The sequence below is a fragment of the Mauremys mutica genome, unplaced genomic scaffold, assembly GCF_020497125.1.
Source record: "Mauremys mutica isolate MM-2020 ecotype Southern unplaced genomic scaffold, ASM2049712v1 Super-Scaffold_100099, whole genome shotgun sequence".
In the NCBI taxonomy this organism is placed as follows: Eukaryota; Metazoa; Chordata; order Testudines; family Geoemydidae; genus Mauremys; species Mauremys mutica.
This window is the reverse complement of record NW_025423266.1, coordinates 223,233-236,186: the sequence shown is the minus strand read 5'-3', so window position 1 is coordinate 236,186 and position 12,954 is coordinate 223,233. Positions and strand designations below refer to the sequence as shown.

General features: G+C 49.9%; 1 non-coding gene across 1 annotated transcript; it reads right to left on the bottom strand.

The window, feature by feature from the left end:
* Positions 1 to 12,068: 12,068 nt before the first annotated feature.
* On the bottom strand, positions 12,069 to 12,140 carry TRNAQ-CUG. The gene has a single exon. It is a non-coding gene; the product is annotated as a tRNA-Gln (tRNA).
* Positions 12,141 to 12,954: the final 814 nt, after the last annotated feature.

The following is a 12,954-nucleotide window of genomic DNA, read 5'->3' as shown; positions in this document are numbered from 1 at the left end:
TCCTCCGGGAAAGCAACGGCAGACAATCTTATCGAGCCCCTTTTCCCAGAATTGCCCTGGCATACGCCATAGCGTGGCAACCATGGACACTGTTTTGCCTTTTGTGTATGTCGCCGTATGTGTACTAGATGCCGCTGACAGAGGCGGGCCAGCAGCGCTACACAGCAGCATAAGTTTGCTTTTGCATGACAGCAGAGATGGTTACCAGCCATATTGTACCATCAACCATACCATAAATTGGTAATAAGATAGGCATGGTTACTTGTCCTTTTGTACTGCACTATTTGCTGCTGACATAAGTGCCCCTGGCTGAGCAGCCAGAAGCGCAAAAGCAAAAACTGGGAATGACTCCCTGAGTCAATTCCTCCTTTTTGGTATCTAAAAATAGAATCAATCCTGCCTAGATTATGGGCAAGTGTACTAGAGAACCACTGTATCATAGAACCAGAGAGCACAGCTGCTCTGTGTCTGATCCTGCATAAATTATGAGCTGTATGCTATTCACAGGGGGTGCTCCTGCAACAACACCACCTCTTCATTCCGTTCTTACCCTGGCCTTCCTGGACTACCATACCATTGTCCCCACACTTCTGTGATGAAGTAATAAATAATGCAGGAATAAGACACAGTGACTTGTTTGTGAGAAATGACTGGAAGGAAGCCTCCAGCTGCAATGATAGTCCAGGCAGGACATTAAGGAGTGTGGATGAAAGAGCCCATCATCCCTCTGCTAGACCAGGGGCAATTGAATCTTTTATTTACAATGAAAGGTGGGGGCTGATGGAGCTCAGCCCCCTGTTGCAATGATGAGGACAGTTACCAGCCATATTGTACTATCAGCCATCAAAAATTAGGGACAGGTGCCCTTGATTGACCTTACTGATACTAGTCAGCATGGTTACCAGCCCTTTTGCACTGCCCCATGTGCCAAGAGGCTGATGATGAGAACGGATTTCCATCTTTTTGTACCATCAGCCATCCATAGCGGGGGGGGGAACAAGGATGTTGGTGTTGAGTGCTGCACCATCGCGTCTATCTGCAGCATTCAGTAAAGATAGGGTGACATGTAAAAGACTCAACAGAGGATTGTTTTCACTTCTGGTGGTGGGTGTGGTGTGTGCGCAAATTGCCGAACTATGCCCTGACCCACCGCAGACACTGTGTTTGACCCTAGAAGCATTTGGAGCTCATCCGAGAATGCAAATACTTTTCGGAGACAGCAGGAACTGTGGGATACCTTGCGTCCTCATTCCCCCCTCCCTCCATGAGTGTCCATTATATTCTTTGGCTTTCTGTTACGCTCGTCACGCAACTGCGTGCTGAGTCTGTGCTATGCCGTGTGTCCGTAGATTTTTTAAAAATACTTTGGACCAGGCGTAACATTACAGTAATTACCCTTATTAGATGCAGGAGTCTCCGAGTGAGATCACCCTGAGGAGGGTCACTGAAGGAGATATAGAGCGCATGCTGCGTGAAAGCTTGCACGAACCAGGGCCCGATGCATCCGTGCTCGGGGAGGCAGTGCTCCCTGAGTACCTCATGAAAGCCTGGTGCGGAAAACTGTGCTACCAAGGAGCACCCAATAAGGCAGCTCTCCCCAGGAACCTCCTGCGGAGGCTTTTCGATTACCTCCAGGAGAGCTTCGTGGAGATCTCCCAGGAGGATTTCTGTTCTATCCCCATATATATAGAGACCTCCTTTTCACATACTTCAGATTCCTGTTATATTAAGAATAAAAGTTTACATGTTTAAAGCACTTACCGACTGCTCCTTCCCCTGATTCAGGGTCCGGGTTAACGGCCGGGGAGGGTTGGTAGGGGATCTCCGTGACGGTGATGAAGAGATCCTGGCTGTCGGGGAAACCAGCGTTGTAAGCGCTGTCGCCTGCCTCGTCCTCCACAAACCCTTCCTCATCTTCCCCGTCCGTGAACATCGCCGAGGAACTGTCCGTCGACACTGTCCCATCGTCAGAGTCCACGGTCACTGGTGGGGCAGTGGTTGCAGGCTCCGTAGCGTCCGTTTGCCGCTTTGATTTTTTGGTAGCCTTGTCTGGGGTCCTTGATTTTCACGCGGTGCTGCGTTGCATCCCGGCTGTATCCTCTGTCTCTCATGGCTTTGGAGACCTTCTCATAGGTCTTCGCATTCCCTGTTTTGGAGCGCAGCTCCGAAAGCACAGACTCCTCGCCCCACACACCGATCAGATCCAAGAGTTCCCAGTCAGTCTATGCTGGGTCCCTCTTTCTATTCAGAGATTACATGAACTCCTCTGCTGGAGAGCTCTGCAGCGTTCAAGGTGCTGCGGAGCTCGCCCCGATGTCCAGCCAGGACGTCAGATTCAAAGTGCCCAGACAGGAAAATGAATTCAAATTTTCCCGGGTCATTTCCTGTGTGGCTGGTCAGAGAATCAAAGCTCGGACTGCTGTCATAGAATCATAGAATCATAGAATCTCAGGGTTGGAAGGGACCTCAGGAGGTCATCTAGTCCAACCCCCTGCTCAAAGCAGGACCAAACCCAACTAAATCATCCCAGCCAGGGCTTTGTCAAGCCTGACCTTAAAAACCTCTAAGGAAGGAGATTCCACTACCTCCCTAGGTAACCCATTCCAGTGCTTCACCACCCTACTAGTGAAAAAGTTTTTCCTAATATCCAACCTAAACCTCCCCCTCTGCAACTTGAGACCATTACTCCTTGTTCTGTCATCTTCTACCACTGAGAACAGTCTAGATCCATCCTCTTTGGAACCCCCTTTCAGGTAGTTGAAAGCAGCTATCAAATCCCCCCTCATTCTTCTCTTCTGCAGACTAAACAATCCCAGTTCCCTCAGCCTCTCCTCATAAGTCATGTGCTCCAGCCCCCTAATCATTTTTGTTGCCCTCCGCTGGACTCTCTCCAATTTATCCACATCCTTCTTGTAGTGTGGGGCCCAAAACTGGACACAGTACTCCAAATGAGGCCTCACCAGTGCTGAGTAGAGGGGAATGATAACTTCCCTCGATCTGCTGGAAATGCCCCTACTTATACAACCCAAAATGCCATTAGCCTTCTTGGCAACAAGGGCACACTGTTGACTCATATTCAGCTATTCGTCCACCATAACCCCTAGGTCCTTTTCTGCAGAACTGCTACCCAGCCATTCGGTCCCTAGTCTGTAGCAGTGCATGGGATTCTTCCGTCCTAAGTGCAGGACTCTGCACTTGTCCTTGTTGAACCTCATCATATTTCTTTTGGCCCAATCCTCTAATTTGTCTAGGTCCCTCTGTATCCTATCCCTACCCTCCAGCGTATCAACCACCCCTCCCAGTTTAGTGTCATCTGCAAACTTGCTAAGGGTGCAGTCCACACCATCCTCCAGATCGTTAGTGAAGATATTGAACAAAACCGGCCCCAGCACCGACCCTTGGGGCACTCCACTTGATACCGGCTGCCATCTAGACATGGAACCATTGATCACTACCCGTTGAGCCCGACCATCTAGCCAGTTTTCTATCCACCTTACCGTCCATTCATCCAGCCCAGACTTCTTTAACTTGCTGGCAAGAATACTGTGGGAGACTGTATCAAAAGCTTTGCTAAAATCCAGAAATAGTACATCCACTGCTTTCCCCTCATCCACAGAGCCGGTTATCTCGTCATAGAAGGCAATTAGGTTAGTCAGGCATGACTTGCCCTTGGTGAATCCATGCTGACTGTTCCTGATCACTTTCCCCTCCTTTAAGTGGTTCAGGATTGATTCCTTGAGGACCTGTTCCATGATTTTTCCAGGGACTGAGGTGAGACTGACTGGCCTGTAGTTCCCTGGATCTTCCTTCTTCCCTTTTTTAAAGATGGGCACTACATTAGCTTTTTTCCAGTCATCCGGGACCTCCCCCGATCGCCATGATTTTTCAAAGATAATGGCCAATGGCTCTGCAATCTCATTGGCCAACTCCTTTAGCACCCTCGGATGCAGCGCATCCGGCCCCATGGACTTGTGCTCGTCCAGCTTTCCTAAATAGCCCCGAACTACTTCTTTCTCCACAGAGAGCTGGTCACCTCCTCCCCATACTGTGCTGCAGAGTGCAGCAGTCTGGGAGCTGACCTTGTCTGTGAAGACAGAGGCAAAAAAAGCATTGAGTACACTAGCTTTCTCCACATCCTCTGTCACTAGGTTCCCTCCCTCATTCAGCAAGGGGCCCACACTTTCCTTGACTTTCTTCCTGTTGCTAACATACCTAAAGAAACCCTTCTTGTTACTCCTAACATCTCCGGCTAGCTCCGACTCCCACATGTCCAGAGCGCCAACAGAGTGGTGCACTGTGGGATAGCTCCCGGAGCTACTAAGTTCGATTAGCATCCACACCTAGCCTAATTCGAGCTAGCCATGTTGAATTTAGCGTTACTCCACCTGCCGGGGTGGAGTACCAAATTCGAACTAAAGAGCCCTCTAGTTCGAATTAAATGGCTTCCTGGTGTGGACGGTTGAGCGGTTAGTTCCAATTAACGCTGCTAAATTCGAATTAAAGTCTTAGTGTAGACCAGGCCTAAGATTCTATTTTCATTTACGTAACCAACTTTGACCTCTCTGCCTAACACTTATAATCACTTACAATCTATCTTTCTGTAGTTAATAAACTTATTTTAATGTTTTAAACTTACTTGTGAAATTGTCCAAAGTGCTTGGGAAAGCTGCTCAGATTAAAAAGGCTGGTGCATGTTCACTTTCTTTTTGAGGAAGTGGTGAATTAATTAATGAGCTTGTACTTTTCAAGAGGTTTTGAGCAGTGTAAGATGGTACATTTCTGAGGTGCAAGGCTGAGGGCTGGGGAGATATGCTGGTATCTCTCTACCTATAATTGAGGAGTGGTTTATAGAGCATTCATGCAACTTAGTTGGGTGTATTGCTGCATGTTGTTGGCTGAGTGATCACAGCACATGGAGGGGGTTTTGCTGCTTGTCACTACTGCAGCATTGTAAGACACAGCCCAGGCTGGAGAGATAAGAGGACAGAGCAGTTCCACAGTTTGGGATTGTACCCTGCAGATCCCACCACACAGAGATCCTGCTGTGACCAGCCATGGTAATACTGTGCTTAGTGCTCTGCCTTGTAGCTTCAACAGCTGCACATGCAAGATGAGTTACAGTGACCTTGACCTTGTTTCCATGTTTATCCAAAGCCTCCTTTTGACAGTTGTCAGCAAAAAGACCCGTTTCTTTTGCAAGCATTTGTATGGCTAGCCATAGTCGGGCTTCTCCGTTAACAAAAAAGATTGACCAAAAGGGGACAAGAGGAGGCACATTCAGCAAGGCAGCACTGGATGCTGGATCCTGAATCTGCTCTTTATCCAGCAGCTCTCTTGGCAAGCTCTGCCATGGTGCCACGCTCTGGGACTTCTCCCCGAACTGCTCCATTTTTCATCAACAATAACATGAAAAGTGAAAGGACAGTAATTCTCCATTTCCTGCAAGCCCTGCAGAGAACCCTCTAGAAGGGGCTCTGTGCACAGATATCCCCAGTGAATTGCATGGCCGCACAACACAGGGTCTCATGTCACAGCAAATTGCAGCGGAAGCAACCTCCTTGCCAATGCCAATAGCCTTTTCATCAACACCAGACTGAGGATTTGATTCTCTCCAATGCTCTGTTGGAAAGAAGCCTTTTCCTTCACAAGCAATTACTTGGATTGTCAAGGGAGGTCTCTTCTGTTTCCTAGGAAGAGACAGGAAAATGTGAGCAGAGGAGACAAAAGCTGTAGAACAAGGCACCACTGGGAGTTGAACCCAGGAGCTCTTGTTTACTAGTCAGGTGCTTTAGCCTACTAAGCCATGGTGCCTTCCCTAGCAGACCCTTTGCAACCGCTCCACTTGATGGTCCAAGACTACACCTTCAAATTCCAAAGTAAAAATGTTCCCCATTTCCCTCAAGACTTGCAGACCTTGAGCAGGCTGGCTCAATGCACAGAAAGCCACAGCTGAGCTGACAGAGGGCTTCTAACATGCGCTTCTCCCACAAGCTGCTGGGATCAGATACTGATTAGTGCTCTGTGTTTCAGTCACAGCAGCTTCAGCTCAACTCTGAATCAAGGATAACCTTTCTATCAGCTCCAGATTTACCACTTAACACTTTCCAAGACTTAGCTGCAAGGAAGGGTCTCTGTGTCTTGAACAAGCACTTACAAGGATTGTGCAGTGAGGTCTTTTCTTTTCATTAGAAGAAATAAAAGAAAGGAGCCTGACAGACAAACTAGGTTCAGCAAGGAAGAACTAGCAGGTCAAGTCAGGATCTCCTGGTGAGTAAGAAAGCTCTTCAGCCAGCTCTGCCCAAAGATCACTATCTAGAGACCACTTCCTACAGAGTCCAGTTATGGTTACAGACCCATCCTGAAATTAGAGCAGGATATTTTAAAGCTTATTCTCACAGTAAAGTAACACAATTCAGCCATGTCGGCACAGAGGAGAAAGCACTCCTTCATTTCATAGTTATTGCTACTGATCTCACTGACAAACTTCCTTTTCTCGGGGCTGCTCCCAGTACTTTAGGGAGTTTTTCCTCTTCTCCCTTCCAGCTGTGGTGATGGGACTGCAGCAGCTCCCCAGGGCCAGCTTTGCTCTTTCACTTACATCCTTCAGTGCTTTGGCTGAAGCTGTGTTTGCCACTAGTTTAATCCGTAACTGAGACCTCAGGTACCAGCAGCTAGTTACAAAGGCTCAATTCCCATCGCCATCAGTGGGAGGTTATCCTGGGCTGCAGGATTTGGCCCATGGACAGTCAAGGTGCTACAGCAGCTACATTCTTACATGCTGAGTCCTGCAGCCTATTACCAAACTGCTCTGCCATAGTCTGCAGGGGGCCTGATTTGCTGAGAATCTGGCAGAGGAGAGACCCTAGAGCAGAGAAGGAAAATGTCCTCAGCAGTCACAGCTGGCAGGAGCAGCAAAGACTGAGTATCAGACACACTTTTTCACCAGGACAATAAATGTGCACAACCCCCTGATATATTCTCAATTCACGCCCCCTCCCAAGGAAGCCCTATTCTGCTCTATTACACTCTCATGGGATGAGAGGGAAGGTCCTCTCATGGGTAAATAACTGATTACAAGGTAGGAATAAATGGTCAATTTTCAAAATGCAGAGAGGTCAATAGTGGTGCCCCCCAGGGGGTCTGGGACAAGTACTATTCAACATATTCATAAACGATTTGGAAAAAGGGGTAAACAGCGAGGTGGCTAAATTTGCAGATGATCCAAAACTACTCAGGAAAGTTAAGTCCAAAGCAGCCTGCGAAGAGTTACTAAAAGAGCTCACAAACTGGGTGAAAGGGCAACAAAATGACAGATTTGTTGATAAATGCAAAGTGATGCACATTGGAAAACATAATCCCAACTATACATATAAAATGACGAGGCCAAAAATAGTTGTTGCCACTCAAGTGAGGGATTTTGGAGTCACTACGGATAGTTCTCTGAAAACATCCACTGTGTGCAACGACGGGCAAAAAAGCAAAGAGAATCTTGGGAATCATTAAGAAAGGGATAGAGAATAAGACAGAAAATATCATATTGCTTATGGCCGACCACATGCATTGGCCTCCCCTCAGGCAGGGGACTTATAGGCCCTTCTGCCAGTTGGTGTTGGCAGCAGCAAGGACTGGGTTCAATGTCTAGGGGAGGAGAGCAGCAGAGAGGGAGGAGGAGAGAGAGTCCCGAGAGCAGAGTGCAAACCAACCAACTGAGGGTCTCACAGGAGTCCTGAAATAACAGTAGCTCCAGGTCCCATCAGGGCCGCCCAGATGGTGGAGTAAGTGGGGCAATTTGCCCGGGGCCCCCACAAGAGTTTTTTTGGGCTCCTGGAGCGGGGTCCTTCACTAACTCTGGGAGCTCTGGAAAACTCTCGTGGGGTCCGGGCCTCCGGAGATTCTTCCACTCTGGGTCTTCAGCAGCAATTCGGCGGCGGGGGGTCCTTCATGAATGAAAAGTGACTCCATTGAAGTGTTGAAGTGCCTTAATGGAGAGAAAAGATTGGGTATGAAAGGGCTCTTTAATCTCGCAGAGAAAGGCATAACAAGACCCAATAGCTGGAAGGTGAAAAGAGACAAATTCATATTACAACTAAGGCACAAATATTCAACATCGAGGATGATTCACCACAGGAACAAGCTACCAAGGAAAGTGGTGGATTCTTCATCTCTTGATGTCATTTAATGAAGACTAGCTGCCTTTCTGGAATGTGTTTGCCCCAAAAGTAGCTCTGGTGTCATACAGGAGGCCTGTGATATGCAGGGGGTCAGATTAGATGCTCTAATGGTCTCTTCTGGCCATAAAGTCGACTAATTTCTGAAAAACTGAGTGTAGCATTGGGAGCAGCGTCTGATGTTTTCCTGTCTAGCCGGCTTGCTGCCTAGAACGAACGCTCCTTGAGTGGTGTGATCCACAGGGAGTAGCTCAAACCCCCAAAGTGCCTGGCCAGGGGCAGGACATTAGCACAGCAAGGGAGGGGTGTGGTAGTGACATCACAAAGGCCTTTTGCAGGACCTCAGACTATTGGTCCAAGGTGGTGGGGAGGTGGTGACCTCACAGAGAGATGCTGACATCAGCCAGGCAGGACAGGGGCGAGGGGCCAGGGAAACCTCAGAGACCCCTGTGGCTTTGCTTCAGCAAGTCTCCTTCTCCCGGTCTCTCTTTGAGGACTGAGAGAGTATTCGAGTTCAGGTACGTGAGTGCCAGGAGGAACCCCTTTCGAGTTTTCTTCTTCCCTTTTAGTGATTTTACTAGAAAACAGCCGTCCCTGTTTAGAAGGTAAGAGCCTCCTCGAGGGAAGGGGTGTCATGGGGGTGTCACAGTTCGGATGCCGGTGCCCCCCCCCCCACCATGTAAGGAAGTTCCCACCACCCTGTTCTGTGTTCGCAGGGCGGGAGAGAGCAGTATCCACGGCAGTGATTTGCTCCTGGCTGCCGCAGCAGAGCAGCAGGCTCAGCTGTCAGAACTTCCCAGAGCGATGAAAGGGGAGGGGCCCATGGCTCTGTAGCAGGAATTCAGGGCAGGCGAGTTCACGGCGGGCATTGTGGCATACTGGAGGAGGCCAGTTATGCTGATATAATGAACAGCAGCATCTACAGTGACACTCTGTCACTTTAAGTTTGCTGCAAAAAGCTCTAGACCTCTCATCGAAGTCGTTTTATTTTGTCAGTAAAACAGGGCAGTTTTGTCACCAGACGTGGCATTGCAGTGTGTGCACCAGTCACAAGCTACCGACCGAGAGAGCGTTGTGTGTTTTTCACACACCAGAGCAATATAATTCTGCTGAAAAAACTTTGTAGTGCAGACCTGGCCAAAGATTCACTCACACACAACTTGCAAGGAAAACCTCACCTGCTCCTCAGCTTTGCAGAATCCAAACACAAGCAAAGCTTGTCAGGCCCCGGTAGAGATGGCAGGGAGTCAGGTGTGGGCAGGGCCGGCTCTTGCTTTTTTGCCGCCCCAAGCAAAAAAAAAATGGGGTGGGGCCACCGGAGCAACAAAACAGGGGGGGAAAAAGGACGCGGCTCGAGCGGCAAAGTGCGGGGGACACGGCGCGGCTGGAGTGGCAAAGCCGTGGGGGGGGAGGTACACGGCACGGCTGGAGCGACAAAGCGGGGGGGTCACGGTGCGGCTGGAGTGGCAAAGTGGGGGGGCAACACAAAAATGGCAGGGCTGGAGCAGCAAAGCATGGGGCGGGGAGGAAAACAACGGCGCGGCCGGCAAAGCAGGGTAAAAACAAAACAAAAAACCCCACAGGGTGGCCGGAGCCAGTGGACTCCCTGTGCTGCAGAGTGCGCGCCCGGTCTAGTGGGGGGGGGGAAGGGGAGGGAGCGGGAGAGAGAGAAGGGGGGCGGCCAGCGCTTTAGCGGGGCACTCACCACGTGGCCCCGACCGCTGCGCCGCCTGGCACCCTCACTCCTTCTCTAGACTAACCAGTCCTAATATACTGTAACATGGCTATATTCCACCACCTTCACTGGTTTACACCCAACAAAATTAATTATACAGCAGACAGAAACAATCACAGAACCAGACAGAGACCATGCAAATAAACATACAAAACAATACAGAAGGGAGGATTTCACAACTACATCTATACAGACATAAGGGTTTTCCAGCTGTGTCTATTGATAAGTGAGTTCTTGCCAGACAGGATGCTACCAAACTAAGTTTCCCTTTCTCTAGAGGTGATAGGAATATCAGGACAGGATTGTATTCCTAACAGTCCAATAGCACCTTATTTCAGTGTGACTAGTTGGGAATGTGAGGATGTGACCATACACTTCCCACTTTATGGCTGCCTTTGCTGCTTAGCCGAAGAACCAGGCCTCAGACTGTCACAGTAAGAGAAGGCCATTACACAGACAGACAGTGATTTTTTATTCTCTCTTTTATATCTTTATAACTAGCTAAGTGAAAAAAATACACCTACATTCTTAAAGTACAGGCCTTTGCAGACAGGCATGAATCTCTGTATCCTAACAGTCCTCCAGGTCAGGTAGCCTCTGGGTAAGGGGGTGGGGAGTCAGATCCTTCCACTGGCCAATTCCACCAGAGTCATGTATAAACCAGGGAAGTTCCCCACAATAGCCAGACCAGATGCCCCCTGTACACTTGTGCTCTGTCCTCATTGCTTCTCTGTCTCTCTTCCCCTCATCTCTGCTGCTCCCTGTTTGGGCTTTCTCAGCACCTGGCCCCACAGCGCTTCCTGGCAGCCAGAGACTGCGCTATCTGCACCTGCAGATGTGGCCTCTCTCCTGCTTGCTAAGGAAAGGAAACTTTCCAGGAAATGGCCACAGCTTCTGGGAAGCCCTGTGTGGCTGTGAACAGAGTTTGGCTCCTGGCACACCAGGCAACTTAAAAGCTGAGCACCCACACAGGTGCTTGAACCCTGGATTCTCAGATTAAGAGCCTGATGCTCTACCAACTGAACTACCTGGACTTGTTAGGAAACATTTTCACCATTCACAACAAGAGAGAGCAGGCAGACAAAAGAGAGGCAAAAATAGTCCCAGGAACCCCTCCTCTTTTTCTGCACAGCCACTGCCTGTCAGAAGGATTCCTCCTCCTCCTCAGGGAGACTAAATCTCTGTGCCTAGACAGCCGGTCCATCCGCTGCACCTCAATCCCCCATGCCCGAGCCTCCCTGCCAAAGCCCTGCACCTGGCCCCATACAATTAAGTCTCACGTGTCGCTGGGAACTTAACTTCTTCTGCCCAGAGCATCTCAGCCCCCTCAGCAGATGACCTGAGAAACACAGTGTCCGGCTTTTCCAAAGAAGTGTTTAGATCCCCTCATCATGTGGCCTAAAGGATAAGGCATCTCCCTGTGGATCGGATGATTCAGGATTTGAGTCCCCTCGTGGTTGTGCTCACTTTGTGCTGCAAGTCCTGCTTTCTTCACAGCTGGAACCTCTTCTTGGTCACTCAGGCCAATGCTCTGGCTTCAGCTAGAGCCCCGGGAAGGAGTTGGGGGGTGGGCATCACAAAGGCTGGGGCATGAGCCCCAGGTGCTTCCAGTCTCGCCTTTGCCCTTCCTGACTTGCCAAAGAAACTGGGCGGCTCCACTGCCAAAGTGAGCACCTGGAGTGGGAACGGTCAGAGGCCCCACCAGGGGGGCTGGCCCTGCTTTCCTACCATCTTCTGATGTTGGCCACAGAGCATCAGCAGCCGCCCTGCATGCTGGCCTGTGGGTGGCCTTCAGTGGGGTTCAGCACAGCAGGGAGCAGGCTGGCCCTGTGGCTGTCTGCTGGCCACACATAGGCATGGTCCTCTCCTCCTCTTGCCCTGGCCTCCGCTGCTTTTAAGCCTTCCCTTGGAGCTGTCAGCACCAGCCACCTCTGCTCTAGGTGCCCAGAGGAGGAGAGGTGCTGGGCTCCCACCTGCCCAGCCCTGCTTCCTTCAAGCACAGTGGCAAGTGCCAGACTTGTGGGCTCCAGGTGAAGCCGTGAGAATCCCAACCCTCAGGTGTCAGTTCTAGAGCCCTGACCCATCCAGCAGGAGGGGAAAAAAATGGCTCTTGCAGAGCTGGAGACAGGAAAGTGGAGCAGTGTGAGCTCCAGGGCTTTACCACAAGGTCCCACTGAGATTTGAACTCAGATTACAAGATTCAGAGTCCTGAGTGCTGCCCATTACACCATGGGACCAGCTCATGCTGCTTTCTCTGGCCATCAGTGACCCTCATGGGGCCGGCTCAAGTAAGGGACTGTTGGCCCCTTATTAAAGCTTAGTGGGGGGGTTTGGTTGGCTAGTTCCCAGCACCAATAGAAGGGGAAAGGGCCAATGGGAAATCAGGCCCCTGAGACTGACAGTCCCCAGGGGCAATGGGGAGAGGCCAAAGCTCCAAGTTAGCTGCACTGACAGGCCAGGCAGTGTAATGAGGGAGTCACCAGGCCAGGGGGTCCCATCCTCTGTGGGAGCTGGAACTGCCTGGGCCAGAGTGGGGCAGAGCTAAGGAGAGAGCAGGAGCCCAAGAAGAGCCGGGGAGCAGAGCTGCACAGGTGTAGTGCCAGAAACTGCTCCCTGTAGGACTTTGCTACCTGCAGCAGTTACTGAGACCTGAGGTTGTTCTCATTTGCTGACTTGTCCAAATTGGCTAAAACTTGACAGTGGTGGGGGATGGAAGCATAAAGGCTTCATCCTCCAAACAACCCTGCCTGGTGTCCATCTGTATCTATTACCTCTTAACACAGGATTGTAAAAAATAGAGTGAGGTCATTTAAACATCATTTATTTTGCAGCTTCATTTACTGTGCTAACAATGTAGCATCCTGACACCGATACTTCTGCCCATGTGCCCTATGGGTTGGATTCATTATAGTGGGATGTGGGACATGTGCAGGATAATTTAAACTCTTAATTTCCTTATGGTTTCCCTGCAATATACTTCTCTGCTGGTGCGATTTCTGACCATTGCATGTCTATTGTATTTATTACAATAGCACAAGTAAGTCACACAAG